Raw genomic sequence first — 18,920 nt, 5'->3', positions numbered from 1 at the left:
CCCAGTGATGAGGTTCCCAGTCTTGGACTCAGGCTCCAGACTGCCTGCTTCCAGCCCTGGCTCCACTGTTTATTAGCTGACCTTGGGCAACTTGGCCTCTCTGTGTCCCACGTCCTCACCTGTGCAGTGAAGAATAATAACAGCCTTGACCTCTCATGGTTGTTGGGAGGTTTAAATGAGGCTAGATGCATCATCATTCTCGTTACCCCAAGGATCTGGTGCTAGATGTCCTACCCCTTGTCTCTGTATGCTCCCAGCACCGCCTGAGGAGAAGACAGGCTGGATTAAGTTTCTAGAAGGTTTCTTCCTGATCAAGCACTAAATATGTTGGCAGGACTAGCATGCCGATGAACGCACTGGCTTGTCAAGCCTAATAGTCTCCCCTCAGACGTCCAGGCCTGTGCCTGAAGTGCGTGTGTGGACTCTGCCCGTCACCGTCCTGGCCAACACTATCCCTCAGATATACTCCTGGGCTCCCTGTCCTGCCTCTCCCTGCTCAGGCCCCAGGCATGGCCACTGTGGGGGACCAGAACATGGCACCCCAAAATATAACTGTATGAGACCAGAATATGTCACCCAAAAATATGCCTTTTTGGCATGAGAATTATTTTGAGAAACAGTAGACACAAGAGAAGCTCTGACAAAGTAGAAGTTCCCCTTTTCTAAGGTAAATTTATACTTATAAAGGAAATCTCTGCTTGTAAGGGTGTCTCTCCCTCTGTGTCAGGAAGAGAAGGATGACTCTAAATCACTGGAGACTCTTATCTAAGGAGGAGGCACTGACTTAAATCTGATGAGAAACCTTTCCCTTGTTTACTGGGCTTTTCCTGGTCCCCTTACCACAATTGTTTCCTCCACAGTCTTCTTCCTTTGTTTTTGCTGAAGATGGTATTTAAGCCCCAAAGCTAAGCCACCCCTTTGAGTTTACTCATCCCTGAGTTTCTCCCAGGGACATATGAAGTGTTAACAATGGCTGTTGGCTTTCTCGTTAATCTGTCTTTTGTTACAGGGACCTCCGCTGAGAACCCAGAAGGGTAGAGGGAAAGATTTTTCCTCCCCTACACCACCCTCACACCCACAGGGTCTGTAACTGCTCCCATGGCAACCACGGGGTCCCATGCTGTCCCTCCCAGTCTCTCAGCCAAGCCTACAAGGGCAGCGCTGCAGCCCCCACGCCACCCAGTAACCATGAACCCTCCCTCCTCCTGCGATGTTTTACAGGTTGTTGCTGTTCCTTCACAATTATGTCCAGCTTTTCTCCATATGAGAATGACGGATACCAGGACTCCAACAGAAGAATTCCAAGGGAGTTGACAGGTCAGCCAGCCAGAAAGGGATGCAGGAAATAAAACTCCTCTGTGAAGGCCTCCAATCTATTCTCAGCAAGCTTTCTTCCCAACCATATGCTTACATACCTGAAGTAACAGGGGGTTTCACTGACATCTCTCAGGAGAGAAGAAAACGTAATTTTCTCTCTGTTTTGTCATGTAGATTTGGAATACAAGAGAAAAAAAGCCTGCACGTTAAAAAGAAGCTGGGAGGAGGGGAATCAAAGAGCCCAGACTCAGGTAACCACTCTGATGGGTTCCTGTGGTCTGTGAGCAGCCCCGCCCCACATTCTGGATTACAACACGTTCTGGGGCTACACAGGCTCCTGCATCTCCTCTGGGCGTCTCCCAAGGAAATGGGCTTCACTGGCCTTCAGCTCCAGGATCCTCACTCTCCCTGGTTCAGTTCCAGGCCTGACCTCTGCATCTGACCCCACAGAACCCAGAAGCCCTGTACTGGGGGCTTCTCTTGTCCCCCTCTTAGGGAGTGAAGGCCTGCCACTCTGGGGCTCGTCTCCGCAGTGTCCCTGACTCCTTCCCAGGGACAGGAATTTTTCCTCTTACCAGATGAAGTCACTCTGGAAGCCGCTTAAACCCATTTACATTCTTAAAAGCAACATAGGAGGAACTTTCAACACAGAAATTATGTAAATAACCCCTATTTGGTAATTCAAGTGCAGGCAAATTTTAGCCTTTTGTCTGCTGGTAAAATCTGCTCAAAACAACACAGATTTTCAGCTAAGAAAATATTTAATATGTTACTTCCATTCTGGCAATGCTTGTCGGGGCTACCTGGTAACCCACTTCCCAGAGGTATGGCTCATCCTCCTGAAAATCAGGGCTCCCAGAAGTGCCCCATCTCCTCATCGCTCCCCTCTGCCACCCTGGAGATGGTGAGCTGGCTTTTCCCCCTTTAAAGGCACATTCTACCCCATGAAATTGGACAGATGCATAATGGCTTTCCTCCTAAAGTCCTTTTACAAAAATTCAATTTCAATCTTCTGCTTTATTTATTACTGTTTCTTAGAAATAGGATTTACAAATATGGACCTGAAGACATACCTCAATTTAAGTACCACAGTGGCGAGAACGCCTAGATACCTGGATTCTATTGCCAGTTGATGCAAGTCATTTCTCTTAATATGAGATGAGGAATTAGGACAAAGCTTGGTCAATGACATGTTATTTGGAGGAGGAAAGAAACGCATATTGAAAGCAGCTTGATTTACTGAGCATGGAAGAGGTGTTGGGAGGGCTTTTTCCTTTTCTCGTAATGTTTGTGGCTGTTGCTTATGCACTTGGAATACTATTGGGGGGAACCGAATAATTTCTGGTTTATGCTCACCAGTTTAAAATTTACCCCAGCCTTACTCCCCAGCCTGACAGCATGTCATTGTCAGAGAGGGTCTGGGCTTCAATGTTAGAAAAATAGCCCAAAGCAGCCTCAGTCAGGCTTTGCTCTGTCCTCCCCGACTCCTTTGCCTTCTCTTTCCCTCTGCCCCTTCCTTTCCTACCCCTTAGGACTTCCCCACATCTGCTTTCTCTCGCTCCTGTTTCTGTCCTTCCATCTCCGCCCTGTTCACAGACTCCTTCCTTTGGACGGTCCCTCTTTTGCGAGAGCAGCTCCAGCTAAGTAGGTACTAAGCATTTCATCTTTCTTTGCATTCCCAGCACCCAGCTTGATGCCTTTAACTTCTAATAATTTACCTTCTTTCATCACGAATTCAATGTTATATACATGTTTACTAAGACCAGAGCTCAGAGCTAAATGCTGCCAGGGATATAAAGACAATTTAGACGTGCATCCTACTCATAGTCTTTGCTCTTTCCTCAGAGTTAAAATTAGAATTCCAGGAAACTGTTGAAGATCGCTTTAGAACCTTGGTGAGGAAGCAGCCAGAAGCAGGATGGGTGATAACACTGCATTCATTCCCCTATCTATGCATCCATGTTCTACTGTTATTCAGTCTGCATTTTACCTAGGATTAAAGAGGAGCTGGTAGGGTGCAATTATAGATAAACTATGCTTAGCCTCAGGAGAAAAGTGAATTATATTTGATTCCGTGTCTTTAACCCCAAAGGGCTGGAGCTTTGAGATCATGTACAGTGATCTGGAAGGAGAGTGGAATGTCCACATGCTTCAAAAGTTATCCCACCACCATGCTTCAAAGGCCCTGAAAGGGCCTCTCTAGTGCCGGAGCTCCCTAACTGAAATCAACGTGGTCAGGGCTAAATAAAAGGAGGGGAGCCCCACTCTGCCTCCCCACTGAGGACAGAGATGTGAGAACCCCTCACTCAAGGTCACAAAGCTTGGATCCAGAGGGTGAACACCAAGGTCCAGATCGGTGGAGATGTCCCAATCAAAGCAGAGCTTGGGAAGTACCACACAACAAGCCACCAAGTCGGAGCTCCCAAGACCAGGATCCGAGGCCAAAACAGAGCCAAGAGCAGTGGGAGAGCTGGGAAGTCGAGAGAGAGGCACAGTGATGAAAGCTGGAGAAGGCAGGGTGCACACCACCCCTGCAGACGGGAGGAAGTGGACGTGGAAGACGCTGAAAAGCACCACCTAGAACTGAGTGCCAATTTTCTATAGGGCCCACTGGCTCTACGCTTCCCACAAGCATTTTTGTGGCAACTGTAGAGCATGAGATCACAAAGGTCAGTGCTATATTTGAAGCACTCGGCCCAAATCCGGCTCTGCCATATGGCAGCCTTCCTACTCCCATCTCGGAGTTTGGTTTCCTCAACCATGAAGAGCAGTGGATGACAGCACCTGATCTGAGGGTTGTTGCAAGGAAGAAACAGAATAATGTATGTGAAATTGGTTAGCATGATGGTAGCTCATAGTAAATGCTGGAAAAAAAAGTTAGCTATGATTTGCTGACCACAAGAGTGGCCATGAAGTGAGCTGTGTTCTGAGCAGTGACAGCACCATGACCTCTGTGTGGTACCCTCGAGAGGGGAGGCTGGAGGTGACGACCTGACAACTGTGGGGAGAGTGAGGGCTGCTGATGCTGGTGCAGGGGCAGCAGGTCTCGCCACTGGGGCCCCATGAGTCCCTTTGGAGACATTTGGCTTCACCCGTGGCGCTGACCTGTGATTGGAAGCAGGCTCTCTGGGGAGCTGGGCCCCACCCTACCCGGCTGGGCAGATCCTCGGTCCTCTTGCCCCCACCCAGGGGTCGGGCCTGAGGATATCCTAGGGTAGAGCTGCTGTAAAGTGGTGCTGGGGCATTCATGGAGGCTCAGCGAGCAAGGACACTACCTAGGAGAAACTTAGCTGGACTCTGAGCACCACTCGGAAGTCCATGGTGACATGAGGCTGGTTCTCCAGAGACTGTGACCACAGACACCTCCTGGGAGGTGCAGACAGGGCAGTGTGGGAGGAGACACTCACAGAAAGAGGAGCTGTGTGTTTCCAGGGCCTGGCAGGAAGCCCGCCTGTTCCTGTTTGGCTGCCCTAACCTGGAGCCCAAGCGGGCAGTCAATCTGCTGGGCCAGGGGTGGGAGGGCATCAACCGGGGACGTGAGTTGTCACTTAGGCTCTTCTTCTCCAGTTCTGGGAGGAGCCGGAGGAACTGGGCCATGTGTTAGGCCTTCAACCTGTCTCCCCATCACTGTCACCCTCTATAAATCGAAGATATGGATGTCCCTGTAGGAACAGCATCATCAAACACACTGGCCTTTGTGGTAGGGCATCATGAAGAAGCATTGTCCAGGTGTAGGAAGGTTTCAATGCTCCCCTCTCCTTTCTCCTACAGCCAAGATGAGAAGTGTGACTGACTTCCTTCCCCTGTGAACTGGTACACACAGGGAGTCACATCGACAAACCAACACACACTCAAGTTCCCAGGCTCGGCAAAGAAAAAGAGTGAGAAAAATAACCATAAGTTAAATTTAAACAGAAGGTAAGTTCACCACCTATTCCACTCGTAAGAAGTGGAGACACTGAGTTCCTTGCAGACAGCCAGTTAGTGAGAGAAGGTTTGTGGCTGAGGCTGCTGATGCACTGGGAGCTGCACTGGTCCTTCCTTCCTGAGCTGGATCACCTACTGCTTCCTCCAAGGCTGGAGGCTCCTCTGAAAGGCTTCTAATGATTCCATACCAGCCTTTTCTTTTTGCATAAACTGCTAAGAACATCAACTAATTTTTTAAATGTTGGACTAATAATTGGGTTGGAAGCCATGGAAGTCAGGGAAACGAAAGTTTTCTGAAACTGATGAGGAGCTGTAAGTTAGGAAAGGGACAGAGATGCTGTTCTGCATTGTAGGATGGCACATTAGGGGATGGATCCCATGGGCTTGGAGACAAAATGGCTGAGCCAGTCTATGGGGACCCAGTTGGGTGGCCTTAGGGGCTAGAAAGCTGCCACCATAGGAGAGGCTGAAGAACAGAAATTCGGGGCCTTCATGCCATTCAGTGCTCTTAGGAATGTTAGAGGATTTAAAGCAGGAGAAAGACAGGCACAGATCCTGGTTCATTTGGGTCTAGACACAAAACGAAACTCAGAACCATGAGATGAGCCTCCTAAGTGCATCTGGGCCTGCAGCTGGTGGCTTGCAGCTTGCCGAGATACATCAATAGACTTCGCAATCTCTTCAATTGTTTTATGTAAACGTTAGGGCTTTGATCCAGAAAGTATCCTATCAACTGGAGGGGACACTCATGTGCTGAGAAAACGACGAATTTCAGTCCCTTTTACTGAATTCCAACTTCTGTGTTGGTCCCCAGAAGGACCAGAGAACCACGCTATGCTGTATTTGGGTCCATAACTATCACTGACAAACCTAACCCAAACATGACACTACCCATGGGAAAGATCCAACCTCTGCCAGTGTCAACGCCAGTGCTTGCCAACTCTCTGAGGCAAAGGCTGCGACGTGGGCACCACAGCTTCTGGGGCACCCACACATCCAGCCTCCCTCACAGCTAGATGTGCTGTAAGACATGGTTCTCCCCAGCGCATGTGGGCCCGGGGAGGCGTGTCACCCACGACCTGATGTGGCTGAGAAGTCGGTGTGCCTTCTCTACCCTTTTTCCCACTGCACGGGGACCTTGAAAGCCACCTGTTGAAGGTGGAAGACATCAGGGTCCCCGAATAACCACAAAGAAGGCTGCCTGCCAACCGTGAACATCCACAATGGGGTTTTACTACAGTCTCAGTTCAGCCACTCAGCTTGGGAGGTTTGTTTGTCCTATTGGCCAGAGTCACTTGCCCCAGACATTCTCCATCCCCTATTTTCTCTTCCAAGTGTACAGAATTTTAAAATGTAGACAGGAATCCCATGCTTTGAATGGCTCAGATGTCCTGAAGCAAGTGGCTTTCCTGAAGTTCCTTCCAATCTGGTAATTTTATGTCTGTTTCTCTCCCAGAAAACAATCCATTCCTCAGCTTCCTTGGAGGCTGGATATTGTACCTTGATATTGAAAATGTCACTGATCTGACCCATCTCATTCTAATTTCCGCCCTGCCTGGGGCCAGTTTCATGTTTTAGGAATTGCTGGAATGGTAGGCAGCGGCAGAGCTGATAAAGGGAAATGATCTTTTCAATTTTTTAACAGTTCTTTCTGGCACTGCTTTGTTCTTGCTCCCCTTACACTGTGTCCGGCATATCTTCTAGGCCTGGGTCTATTTGAACAATTCTAAAATGTCATCTCCTACCTGCTGACTTCTGCTGCTGTAAGCAGCTAGCAGCCTGGCTCCTACAGAGCCCGTTAGGCGGAACACGTGTGCCCATGACCCATTCACAGAAAGCTCTGGCAAAAAGAGAGCCAACTTCAGGAAAGTATGTCTATCCACTCTCTGGCTCAGAAAAAACATACGAATGACATTGTATTATCTTGAATGAATCCCTTTTATTTCCTTTTGTAAAAGTGCTGGGATGTGTGGGGTTGGGTTTTGATAGTTCTTAGATAGAATGCCTTTGAATAGCATTGATCTTGAAACCTTAAAGAGCCATCAGCTCGAGGTTTCTTCAAAGCCCAACTCAGGCCTTTGTCCCGGAGAATCAGAGAATCTGAGGCACAATGCATCCTGTGACTGACATTCATCATGTCTGACATTCCCAACAGATGCCATGTGCTCCTGCATTTTCTTGCCACCCCTGGGTCCTATGAGGAGTGCTCAGGGGGCAGGAAGAAATCATGTCTGTTACAGGCTGAATTATGGTCCCCTCCAAATTCATATGTTGAAATCCTAACTCCCAATACCTCAGAATGTGACTGTATTCAGAGAGAGAGCCTTTAAAGAGGGAATTAACGTTACCTGAGGTCATTAGGGTGGGTCTTAACTCAATACAACTGGTGTCCTTATCAGAAGGGATATTAGGACACAGACACACACAGAGGGAAAACCATGTGAGGATATGGCCATCTACAAGCCAAAGAGAGAAGCCTCAGAAGGAATCAACGCTTCTGACACCTTGATCTCAGACTTCAAGTCTCCAGACTGTGAGACAGGCAATTTCTGTTGTGTAAGTCACCCAGGCTGTGGTACTTAGTTACGGCAGCCCTAGCAAACGAATACAATATTCTTCCTACATTTTCTCTGGATTTAATGACAGGGCAGTACCCTGGGGGAACTCAGGATTGGCCAATAGAAGGTTCTAGAGTACCTAGAAGAAGGTCTGTAAAGGAAAACTTTCCTTCAAAGAATTTAATCTTGAAGGACTTAAGGAGCCAGTTGTCCATGAAACTACAGCCCCTTCCGATTTAGCTTGGAGGCCCACTTCCAGAAACCACGCTAAATCTCTCAGAAACAGAAGAGATTTGTTTAAAGTGCTTCCATATAGAAGAAAAATAGCTTCTGGCTCACAGACAGGCAGGGGCATCTTCAGCAAAATGAGATGCTTTGTTTCATGCAAATAGTGGGGGCAGCCAGGAGTGAGGTTGCACTCTCAGGATCATGGAAGAGGCATCAGCAAATGGCCCTGTACTCCTGGTAACATGTCAGCCCCATCTCATAGGGATGCTGGGAACACTGGGAGCAGCTCCTCTGTAACCTCCAGGAGAAATGCCCCAATGAGCTTTGGAGGGCAGGTCTGCTGTCATTCCATAACCATTGCTCCCCTCATCAGCTTGGAATGCTAGCCGGCTCACAAACAGGAACATTATCGTCGTCAACCACCATGGCAGCTAAGACCTCTATATGTCAGCCACTCTGCAAAGTGCTCTACATTCATTATTTTATTTCACTCTCACAACATGCCCATGATGCAGGTCCTTTCCCATGTTCTGGATGAAGAAACTGAGGCTCAAGAAGGTTAACAACCATGCCCTAGGCACACACATTAAGTGAGGGGTCTAAATGCAAACTTGGGTCCCTTTAGCCTCTGCACTCTTTCCCACCATACACACTTCCAGAAGAGTAAGAAGACCCTGTCTCTGTGATCAAGCCTCTCAGCAGTGCCACCAACCCCCACATTCTGAGGTCCTGGTTATTGGGTTACAGATGATCTAAGTCAGAGGTTTCCGAATAACAGACCTCTGACCTGCACTGGCTGCATCCCCATCACTTGCGGAGCTTTTGAAAAACACACGTCCAGGTCCCAGTCCCTGAGATTCCGATTTAGCGGGTCATGGGAGGGGCCTGGGCATCTGCATTTTAACCAGCTTAGGGACTCTACTTGTCTGGAGCTGGGCAGAGCTCCTTCCACATTTGTGCCATGGACACCCTGCAGTCTGGTGAAGCCTGTGGATGACTTCTCAGACTGAAAATGCATCAAATAAAACAAAATGCACAGAATTACAGGGGAAACCAATCGTGTTAAAATACAGTTCTCAAATTTTAAAAAACCATGATAGAGTAGTACCTGTGATTCTTTAACCCTTTAAATACCAAGATCTAGTGTAGATTTAATAACCACCATAAATTTGAAAGTAGATAGGAGGATAACTACATATTTCAAGATTTCCACGAGACTAGAATGCAACATGCCCATGTCTGTGATTACTGTTGGAGGCCAGAGCACAGTATAGCTGATGGTATGGGGATCTGTGGGCAACATTCATAATCAAAATCATAGCTAACATCAGTTACAGGTTAGTGAACATCAACAAACACGCATTTTGTATTCATGACCTAGTTTACTGACCCCTTGATTTTATCGGACTCCTTGGACATGCGTGGACCCAGGCTATGCATCCCTGTTTTGGAGTTATGGCCAGCTATCGTCCAAATAATTTAGAGAACGGATTTTAAGAGATCTTTTTCATCTCTTCACAAACAGGTTTTACAAGAGGCAATATCAAGCCGAAGAGGTGCTTGATTTTCACTGGTCATGCGAAGTCTGCATGGAGATTTTGATTTTTTCTTCCAGGTAAAGGGACTATATTAAATGATCGATTTAAAAATTAACAATGGGTAGTGGAAGAGGAACCACAAAAAATCACAGGCATGCCAATCTCACAGGGGAAAATGCTGCATGATTTATCTTTTTGTCAGCATTCTGGCATTCTAAGATGAAAGTTATTTTTTTTCCCCACTCTTGCTTTGTTTTGCACTTATCCTAATTTTCTAAATAACATGGTTTCCAGATTGCGAGAAATGATTATCCTTCTTCAGAGTAAATGGTGCCAGAGATATATTCATGAAAAAGGCTGCCTTCTTCTCGCAATCAGCCACCCTCTCCTTCGCCTTGTCAGAGCGCGTCCCCCTCTGATGAGATTACCTGAAGGTTCAACTGGATAAAAGCAAGAAGGAAAGCTCCACCTTGCAGCCAGGAACAATGCTTTACGAGCACCAGAAAGTTTGCTGTGCTTAGCTTTTCAATAGGTACTGGGGATAATAGGATTTTGTGCATGCTCACAAAGCATTTAATAGCTTAAAGCATTTCGTGCCTGCCCCTGTCAGTTGTGTACTGCGGTTTAGGTGGGTTTCAATGTTTCCCATGCTGCTCACAATTATTCATCTCCATGGCAGAGGTAACAGGGAGTTCAGCTTCACCTGCTGGAGCAAGCCAAGCTGTCCCCATGGTCCTCCTGTGCAATTACTCTGCATCAGAACCCCTGGTAGTGGAGTAGAGAGACCAGCCTGAAGAGGATGACAGGCAGCTGTCATCTCCAGGACACTGGTGGGCACAGCCCAGATCATTCGGAAGGAGAGAGTTGAGCCTTTCTCCCAGGTGTGCACAGTGGAGATGAGAATGTTGTTCACTTAGACATGGCTTCGTCCTCAGAATGGTCTCATCGAATCACCCAGTGCCATTCAAGTCTCCTCAAATCTTTTTTTCTGTTGACTCCTTTTAAAGCAATGTTCTACCCTGATAGAGCATCATGGGCCCCAGTACCCAGAACCTAGTCTTAGAGGCCTCACTATACATTGAAGGCAGGCACCAAAACCAGAATATCAAAAGCTCCATTTCATTATTTCCATCTCTTACTCTGGCCCGAGCCTATGCTCTCAGACTCATCTCCCCACCATCCGCATTAGATGTCACCACGTGCTCTCCTGTCCATTCTAACCTCAGCGATCGCCCATGCTGTGCCACACTGGGACCTCCCTCTGCTGTCCCCTCCACCCATCCAAATCCCACCTACCTTTCAAGGCCCAGGGAGTCTCCCTAGGAAGCACTTTCCTAACCCTCCAAGGGAGTGACAGCCCCCTTTCTTCATCTATCACAACACTGTATTTGTGCCACTATTTCACAGATGGAGCAGAGGGTCTAAAATGCCGGCTGTGCACGGGCACATTGTGCATGATCCTAATTCATGAGCTGCATACCGAGCCAGTGCTGAGAAATGTCCCAACCTCCCTATCTCCGCTGACCCTCACCCTCCACAGCAATCCCACAGTGACACTCTGGCCACATTTGGAACGACCCACTCTGACCTCAGGCTCTTTTTTTTTTTCCAGTTCTCCCACTCACTTACTTCCACTAAACCTGTTGAGAAGGAAAGCCTCAGGCTACTTGATGCCTGTAATAATAAAATAATAACAAAGTAATGAGAGCTAACACTTAACTGTGTTTTAAGCACTTTACATTTACTGATTCATTACTAACTTAATCACATAATAACACGAGGTATGCGCCATTATGCTCTCCATTTTAGAAACAAAGAAATTGAGGCAAAGAGAGTTTAAGCAAATTGCCCAAAGATACCCAGTGTCCTAACGGTGTTTTCTTAGATTCAGTATCTTTGTGGCATCCACTAATTACAGGGCCAAACTAAGCTGTTTACATCTCCCCAGCCATCCAGAGCCCATACTTCGAACCACCTCCTCACCTAACCCCAAACACGCCGGAGAAGTGTGAGACGTCTTCCTGGAGAGCTCCCTTTTTGGTCCTCACTGCAGCTGTTTCAATCTGCCTTGTTCTCCTCAAATCTCCACAGTCCCTCACTCTCAGCTGATGACGTGGCCCACGCTCACCCAAGCAAACAAAGCCGCCAGGTGGGAAGCTACTCAGCCCTCTGTCACCAAGTTAGTTTGCCTGCAACCTTGTCCTCCTCCCACCTTCCTCCTGTCACAGGGAGATGCTTTGGACCCTGCAGCCTCTGTCCTCCTCCAGGGCTTTATTCTATTGGTTTTCTCTCTCCTCTACCTTCAGTCTCTCTCCTTCTCCACTGGATCTTTCCTATCAACATTACGCGCCTCACCTCCACCTCCCTAAAAACAGTACATGACACATGCAGCACGTAAGCCGCACAGTCACAGCTCTGGGAGAGCTGTCTAAACGCACCGTCTGTACTCGCCCACCACCCTCGCTCCCTCCCACACGGCAGCCTGGCCTTTGTCAGCTCTTCTCCCAAAGTCACTCTCCCTGGAGTGACAGATGGCCCCTTGCTGCTAAGTCCAAGGGCTCTTTTAACCCCTGATCTGACTGCAATTCTCAGCCCTGTGGACCCATTCACTCCCTCATTTATTATCTACTACATATCAGGCACCAGTGGAAAACACTGACAGATCCCTGCCCTGTGGAGCGGATATGTCAGCAAGCACAGATAGAAGTTAAATAATACACGTAATAAATCAGTAAATTATGTAGCACATTGGAAGGTAGTCTAAGTCTATGGAGAAAAGAAGTCAAGTGTGGGCATGACTCCGAAGGGCTGAGGTGTGGGCAGGGGAGGAAGGGGATGCAGCACAAAGGAGGTGAGAGATCTCTGTGGGAAGAACATTCCAGACACTGGGAAGAGCTAGAGCAAAGGTCAGATGGCAAGAGCCTGCCAGGTGAGCTCAAGGAACAGCAAGAGGTTGATGTGGCGGAAGGAGTGAAGGTAGGAGGAATAGCAGGAGATGAAGCCAGTTCTTGGAGAGTCTGCAGGGGACTGAAAGGATTTTAGCTTTTACTACCAGTGAAATAGGGAGCCATTGAAGGTTTTGGAGCAGAGGAGTGCTGCGATCTGACTGAAGTGTTAAGAGCATCACTGACTGCTGTGTTGAGATGGACTGTGGGGGTCGGGGTAAAGGCAGGGAGACCAGCAAGGAGGCTCCTACAGTGATCCAGGCAGGAGGCAAAGGTGACTCAGCCAAGAAGGGAGCAGGGAGGTGGTAAGAGGTGGCTGAATTCTCAACACTGTCCCCTTCCTTGGCTGCTATGAGACCACTTGCCCTTGGTTCTTTCTGCCATACTGGCTGCTCCTTCTCAGCCTTCCTGGAGGGCATCTCTCCTGGACCTTAGGTGTTAGGGCTCCTCTCACAAACTGTCTTTGGTCAGTTGCCATCTGCATGTTGGTGATGCAGTCTCCAGCTCGCATTTCTCTGCTGAGCTTCTGACTTGCAAATCTAACAGTCTACTTCTCCCTCTGCCTGGACGGGCCACAGACCTCAGACTCTTAGCCCAACTCACCACAAATTTGCTCATCCTGTCTCCGTAAATGGCACCTAGAAACTCACCCAGTCATCCACAGAAGAAACCTGGGAACTTCGTTCTCCTTTAATATCAAAGCCAACTTATCACCAGGGTCTGGTGATCTTCCCTCTGAAACAGCTTCTGAAAGTGCTTGCTTCTTCCTATCCCCTCCGGCACTTCCCAGTCCATCATCTTCCAGGCAGGTCTCCCCGCGTCTCCGTCATGAGACGCTTCAACTCATGCTCCGTGCCTCTGCCAGACTGAGCTTTTTAAAGTGTAAAACTATGCCTTGGCACTCCCCGTCGTCCACCCTCAGTGGCTCCACATTGCCCTGTAGAAGAAGCTAAATTCTACCCATATAGCCTGGAAGACCAGGTCTCTGCTAAGCTGCACCTGTCTCCCCACTGAGCTCTCATGCTCCAGCCACAGTGTAAGTCTCTCTGTTTCCCACAGTACGATCCTCTCTGGACCGCAGACCCTGCCAGCTACAGTTCTGTCTGACAGCAACACTCCTCACCCCTCCTTCCATCTTTCCCATTCATCCTTCAGGTCCCATCTCAATGTCAGTCACTTTCTCTAAAAGCTTCTCTAGCACTTGATCAGAGCTGAGTGCCCCATAGACGCATCCTTTACTTCTCCAGCCACAGCCTCTCCATTCCGCCTGCTGTTTACTTGCTTATGTCCCCGTCATCTTGTCAGGTCACTCAGGACTGGCGCCTGCTTCTCTGATGCCTTGTCAGAATCCCAGCACAGAGTGATGTCTCAGACATCGTGAGCACTTGCTGAATAACAAAATATTAATCAGGGGGGTCAGGATTCTCAGGGAGTCTGGTCTCTGAATATAAATGTGGCTCCTGGGGGCTGGCCCCGTGGCCGAGCGGTTAAGTTCCGCAGCCCAGGGTTTCCCTGGTTCAGATCCTGGGTGCGGACACGGCACTGCTCATCACACCATGCTGAGGTGGCATCCCACATGCCACAACTAGAAGGACCCACAACCAAAAATACACAACTATGTACCGGGGGGCTTTGGGGAGAAAAAGGAAAAATAAAAATAAAAATAAAAAATACAACAAGATGTCAATTCTCCCTTTAAAAAAAAGTGGCTCCCTGAGTCAGTCCTATGATGCATGAGGCCTACACTGACCAGTGATACTGAGATATCCTTTATTACCATGACCGTTATAATCATCTGAAAAATAATAATGACATCTCCAATGTGCAAGGCCCTGGACTAGGCACTTTATAGGTTATTTCATCTAATTCTTACAATTATTCTATCAAATTAGTTTCACAGTTTTCATTTTATAAATGAAAAACCAAAGCTATGAGAAAAATAACTTCTGCTGCCTACAGAATGAATGGCAAGATGTGGATTGTAACTTTGTGTATCAACATTACCCTCCGTGACATAGTCCCCAAAACACAGAGAAAATAAACCTTATTTTTCCAATAATTATCTGTTGTCCCCCTACCCCCCAAATTTCTCAAACTCCTTCTTGAATACATTTTACTTCTGGCTTTACAGCTGTAAGTTCCACAGTATACAGACCGCAATGTAAGGGAATACACTCTCTGAGCTATCTTCTGGCTCCTCTGTGCTTTAAGGTGGGGCTTCTCCTTCCAGGAAGGTGCACACGTGGAGCCTGGTCCTTGTGAGGCCTCACAGGGCCCCGGTGTCACTTGCCTCTCCAGCCCCCAGTCTCCTGAAGGCCTTCTAAGTGGGGACAGAAGTCTCCATCAATGGTCCCTTCCGTGGCTCTCCTCTAGGCCTGCCCAGCTTCCTTTGGCCCTTCTTACAGAAAGTGTCCCAAACTGGACACCAAAAAGAGCCGAGCTGGCCAGTGGGTTTCAGATCCCAGAGCTGCAGTCCTCAGGGCAGAGAGCAGGCCTGTACCTCACCCCCACCCCAGAGGCGGCAGCTGGGCTGCCATACAGGGCAGGAAATGGACCCTGATGGAAATAGCATTTGAGGGAGAAAACGGTATGTGTGAAACAACGCTACTTGTTTATCAAAGGCCACTGAGTGCGGGAGGGCCAAAGACAACTGAGTCTGGCTGCCTTGGGGCTAGTCTTTGATGACCATGCCCAGGACAGTCCTCCAGAGAAAGTATAAAGAGGGTGAGTGCCCCAGGGTCAGACATCTGCAAACAATCGCATGGACTATAAAATGTAATGAGGTGCCATTGCTGAAAGACCAGCCAGGGGTGGACCGGCCCAGGCCAGAAGTCTGAGAGGGGAGGTGCAGAAAATACAGGGGCCAGTGCAGCGGGCTCTCAGGGAAGACGCACCTGTCCAAACAGCCACCCTCCTTAATGCCTCCTCACCCACTGGGAGTATCAAATTCCCCAGGGAGCTTGCCCTCTCTCTATGGCATCTGTTAAAACGCGCTCATCTGAGTGGGGGAGGGACGGGGGAGCGGGGGGGGGGGGATGGCATGGGCTACTCCTGAGGACACACTCCAGGAGGACTAGGACTAGGGCTGGGTCTAGGACTGGGGTGGGTGGGCTTGGCAGCCTCAGAGCCGGGCAGGGAGGGGTAGGGGCCTTCTAAGGAAGGGCTCCACTGTGATGCGCGATGCGTGCTGCACCAAGCAGGGGCGGGGCCCTAGGCACAAGCTCCCCGTCATTTGTCTCTTGTCCAGGCTGCTGTCCTCACAGTTCTTGATGTAGCTGAGCACATGGCTTCAAATGGAAAGTAAAAGTGGGTTTTTTCCTTTGGTTTCTACCTGCAAATGCCTGTCATGCCCTGGATTTGCCATCAGCTGGCTTGCCTCTAATATGACTCACTTCTTCTCTGGTATTTCCAGGCGAGCGAGTAATGAGTAACCAGAAACAGGACTTCAAGAACAAATTCAACGCAACAAATGCTCCGAGAAGCCTCTCAGGGCCTTCGGAGGGCAATGAGGCATGTTATATGAAGATTAGCCCAGAGAACAGCCAATCCCTCTAAATAAATAAATGATGAGGCGGCACATGCTGGCGCCGCATTCATTTCCTGGGCCGCTTTCCCCTATTACGCTCTGTGTTGGGCAAAAGAGCTCTGCTCCTGCTTCAGATGCATCCTGGGGAGCCTGCTCCGAGTGCCTCAGCTGCCTGGAGGGCCATCCTGCCCTCAGGATACTGTCTAGCCTCAGTCTGTCCCTCTGTGAAGTGTCGGGGTGGGCGGGCCACGATTTTAAGGCCCCTTCCTATGATTTTCTGATGCAAACTTCCTGCACTGCCTCCTCAATCCAGAAGAGCACTGGGCCTGGGGTGAGGTGTGTGAAGCACTCCCCACCCACAACATTTAAAGGGTAGCAAAAAACTCAGGAATCAAGACAAATCTTATTTTGCTGCATTTTAAACCTCCAAAATAATGCAAAAAATATGTGATGAGCAAAAGTCAAATTTTAAATAAAGACAGGCTCCCACGCTGCATGTGCATGGTTTACCTTGAAGGCCTCCCCCTGGTCCTGGCTCCAGAGAACTTGTCTGTCTATGAGATGTTGGCATTCTCTGCATCCCCACCCCGCTCCTTCTCGCTTGCCACACTCTGGTCATAGTTTTCAAGTCTAGGGAGGTGCCAGGTTCTCTCCTCACCTCTGGCACAGAGATCCACAGGTACATTGAGCATGGCTAATGGTGCTTGTGCTTTCAAGCTTGACCACAGCTATCACTCTTCTCAGCCTAAGTCTGGACGGGAGCCTCTCTCTTCCCCTCAGGGCACCCAACACTGTCTCCCCTCTTTGACGGCTGGCACTGGATCTTGTTCAATTTGAACCCCAGCAGCTGGCAAGAGCCTAGCACGTGGTGGAACCCCATAGGTATCAGAGGAATGAATGAATGCTTGTGGGACTCTGATTTGGGGCAGCTCCCGGTGACAACACCATAACAGGGGGGCTCCGGTGATAACAGCTCTCTATCGCTGAAGCAGCCTGTTCCACAGTGGGAGAACTCGGCTGGAGAGAAGGCCCTTTTTACCTTGAGCCATATGGTCCTCATACGGGCATCTCTTCAGGTGTCTGAAGAAAGGGCTTGTGGCCCCGGGTCCTTTTTCGTTCTCTTTAGGCTAAACATCTCCAGATCCTTTAAAGGATCCCTGTTTGGCATGGCTCCTGGGCCCCCACAGAGGGTGTTGGGGGTTACTGCAGGCCCTCACAGTCCTAGACTGATTGCTGGCTATTTTCTCTTCCTCAAAGCTTGCCATCAGCTTCAAGCACCTCCGCTTGCCCATCTGAGTGGAAGTCAGCTGGTGATCTCTCACCTGGATTATTACCACCTTAACCGCCTAACTGGGCCTTTGTTTCTGCTCTTGCCTCATGACAGCAAATTCCCCATATAGCAATGGGGGATCCTTGTGGAACGCAACTCAAATCACATCACTCCTCTGCTCAAAACCCTCCCATGGTTCCCACCTCCCTCAGAGTACAACAAAATCCAACAGATGGTGGTCTCTCCTCCCTGCCCTGTCATCTCCTCTCCTGGCTCTTGCTCATGCCACTCCAGCCACACCGACCACCAGCTCTTGCTCATCTTGGCCCAGCTTTTCTTGCTGTAGGGCCTTTGCACTTGCTGTCCCTTCTGCATGGAGTATGCTTCCCCCAGAAACCCACATGACATGTCCCTTGACTTCATTCAGGTCTTGCTTAGCCCAGAAACATTCCCTGTCAACATTATTCAAAACAATCTCTACCCCAAACCCCACTGCCGTCCCCTTACTCCGTGTTATGTATTTATTTGCATGTTGTCTGCTCTGTGAGGGTGGGAACTGTGTCTGTTTTGCTCACTGCTACATTCCTAGAGACAGAACAGGGCCTGGCACACAGGAAGTGCTCAATGAATACCTGTTGAATGAATAAATGAATTGAAGTACCTGCACCTGAATTTATGTTCTCAGCTTCAACACATTATTCGTGGATAGGAATCCAACAGTGTGGCCTACGTCAGACTTGCTCCTTTTCTTTGCAGCCAAAATGGCACCCCCACCCCCCGAGTCTTCAGATCCATGATTTCCGGACTGCATTGGAAGATCCAAATGTTTCATCCTTGGGTTTGCAACTGTGGCTGAGTTGAGTCCCTGGCCTGCCTTTTCAGTGTTGCCCCGGTATTTTTAGAAGAGCGCTTCTTGCGTGTTTGTGAGGGCCAATTATCCCAGCTGCCCCTCTGGGTCTGTCTCCACTTGCGAGCTCATTTTTACATTCTGTACAAACACTGATGAAATTGCCCGCTAAATGTATGCCAATCCTAACAAACCTCAATGACATCCTGGTCCTGAGTGGCCTCGGCTCCCATGGCTCACCCGGTGGAAGCTCACAGAAGGAAATCCAGGAAAGGGAGTAAAATGCAGAGTCGGCCAGACAGGGAGAGGCTGGGGAAAAACAGGAGGTGCACAGGTGGGGACCAGACTGCACTGGGGCCTTATCAGCGCAATAGGAGAAGGCTGAGCCCCTCGGCCTCACAGGATGTCTGCGGTTATCCTTTGCTCCTCCACCGTGGGAGATCTGCCATGAGCTCTTGGTTTTGCTACTGGCTTTCTGGAACCTGGGCTAATGACCTTGGGTGGTGACTGTCTTGCATCTAGACCTGGAGTCAGCACATAGTCAGGATCCATAAACATGGGCAAGCCTGAATGAATGAGCACATGAGGAGGGTTCAGAGGGGTCAGCTCCAATGTCTACACCGGGCACTGAATCTGGAGACTTTGGATGGACTTAGGGGACCCGAAACCATGCCCCCAGATTGTTCATACAATCTCTTGAGTTTGTTCAGTCTTCAGGGAGTGGGTCCATCAGTGCCATCAGATTCTCAAAGTAGCCACTGACC

General features: G+C 49.0%; 1 protein-coding gene across 2 annotated transcripts in view; it reads right to left on the bottom strand.

Annotated features, from left to right (window-relative positions):
• Window positions 1–18,920, bottom strand: part of GALNT17 (polypeptide N-acetylgalactosaminyltransferase 17) — a 451,648-nt gene that overhangs the window by 46,239 nt on the left and 386,489 nt on the right. The window contains exon 1 of one of the 2 annotated variants that reach the window (XM_070484477.1): window positions 11,552–11,618. The exons of the other annotated variant lie outside the window; for it this stretch is intronic. The gene's annotated coding sequence lies outside the window, so the exon portion shown is untranslated. Of the gene's footprint in view, window positions 1–11,551; window positions 11,619–18,920 lie in introns of those variants that run through there. 2 annotated transcript variants of the gene reach the window in all.

The sequence above is a fragment of the Equus asinus genome, chromosome 14 (assembly GCF_041296235.1).
Source record: "Equus asinus isolate D_3611 breed Donkey chromosome 14, EquAss-T2T_v2, whole genome shotgun sequence".
NCBI lineage: Eukaryota > Metazoa > Chordata > Mammalia > Perissodactyla > Equidae > Equus > Equus asinus.
The sequence above is the reverse complement of the archived record's forward strand: the minus strand, read 5'-3'. Positions and strand labels throughout refer to the sequence as shown.